The sequence below is a fragment of the Cricetulus griseus genome, chromosome 8 (genome assembly GCF_003668045.3).
Source record: "Cricetulus griseus strain 17A/GY chromosome 8, alternate assembly CriGri-PICRH-1.0, whole genome shotgun sequence".
In the NCBI taxonomy this organism is placed as follows: Eukaryota; Metazoa; Chordata; class Mammalia; order Rodentia; family Cricetidae; genus Cricetulus; species Cricetulus griseus.
In genome coordinates, this window is record NC_048601.1 from 60,562,392 (window position 1) to 60,564,505 (window position 2,114).

Consider the following 2,114-nt stretch of genomic DNA (forward strand, 5'->3'; position numbering starts at 1 on the left):
CTCATCTGCTACCTCAGTCTTAATTATCATAAATCTATATATTTTATAAGACTTATCTTATTGGATGCCAACAACAAGCATCCTGTCTTCCCAGGCTCACATGGTGACTCTGGAGGAAGAGCAAAGGGGCCCACTTCCTTCTTGCCCTTGTTTATATATGAGTCTCCCTGCTATGTCACTTCCTGCCTGGATCACCACTTCTTTACTACATTTCCCAGAATCCTCATTGACTCCTACTCCTGCCTAACTTGCTGCCTCATTGGCCAAACAGTACTTTATTTATCATCCAAAAAGACAAACACATACACAGAAGCATTTCCCCCATCAGATCTCCCATGCTCTTGGATGAGTAGGATCAATATGGTAAACATGGCAATATTGCCAAAGCATTCTACAATTTCAATACAATCCCCATCAAAATCCCAACAAAATTCTTCACAGACCTGGAAAGAAAAATTCTCAATTTTATATAGAAAACCAAAAGTCCCAGAATGGCCAAAACAACATCGTACAATAAAGGAATACCCAGAGGCATCGCCATCCCTGACTTCAAGCTCTATCATAGAGATCCATTCCTGAAACCAGCTTGGTATTGGCACAGAAATAGAGAGGTAGACCAATGGAATCAAATTGAAAACCCTGATATTGACCCACATGCCTACAAAGAGCTGATTTTTGACAGAAAAGCTAAAATTATACAATAAAAAACAGAAAGCATCTTCAACAAATGGTGCTGGCATAACTGGATGCTGGCATGTAGAAGACTGCAGACAGATGCATATTTATTACCATCCACAAAACCTAAGTCCAAATGGATCAAACACCTCAACATAAATCCAGCCACACTGAGCATCTTAGAAGAGAAAGTAGGTGGTAACCTCAAACTAATTGGTACAGGAGAACACTTCTTGAACATAACACCAGGAGCACAGACACTGAGATCAACAATTAACAAAGGGAGCCTACTGAAACTGAGAAGCTTCTGTAAGGAAAAGAACACAGTCAACATGACAAAACGCCAGCCCACAGAATGGGAAATCAGCCCACATTCCACAGAGGGCTGATTTCCAAAATATACAAAGAACTCAACAAGCTAGTCACCAATACACCAAATAAACCAATTAAATGCGGGGTACAGAAATAAATAGAGAATTCTCAATAGTGGAAACTAAAATAGCTGAAAGACATATAAGAAAGTGCTCAAAATCCTTAGCCATCTTTGAAATGCAAATCAAAACAACTCTGAGATACCATCTTATTCCTGTCACAATGACTAAAAGCAAAAACACCAATGGCAGTTTATGCTGCAGAGGATGTGGAGAAAGGGGAACACTCCTCCACTGCTGGTGGGAGTGACAACACCTACAGCCACTTTGGAAATCAAAATGCACGTTCCTCAGGAAAATGGCAATCAGTCTACCACAATATCCAGCAATTCCATCCTAGGCATATACCCAAAAGAAGCACATTCATACAACAAAGACATATGTTCAACGATGTTCATAGCAGCACTATTTGTAATAGCCAGAACCTGGAAGCATCCTAGAAGCCCCTCAACTGAAGACTGGATAAAGAAAATGTGGTACATTTACACAATGGTCTACTACTCAGCAGAAAAAAAAACAATGGAATCTTGAAATGCCCAGGAAAATGGATGAAATTAAAATAAACCAGCCTGAGTTAGGTAAACCAGTCATTAAAAGACAAACACGGCATGTACTCACTCATATATGGATTTTAGACATAGAGCAAAGGAGTACCAGCTTATAATCAACACTGCCAGAGAAGCTAGGAAACAAGGAGAACTCTAAGAGACGCATACATGGTCCCCTTGAGAAGGGGAAAGGGAAAAAATATCCTGAGGTAATTGGGAGCATGGTGAGAGGGAGAGGGTGTCAGAAGAAACAGAAGGGGAAAAGAGGAGGGGAGAGAAGGGCATGAGGGAGCAGGAAGACCGAGTCAGGGGAAGAATAGAGAAGAGGAAGAAAAGAGATACCATAATAGAGGGAGCCATTATAAGTTTAAAGAGAAATCTGGCACTAGAGAAATGTCCAGAGAATTACTAGGTTGGCCCCAATTAACAATCTAAGCAATAGTGGAGAGGCTATCTTAAA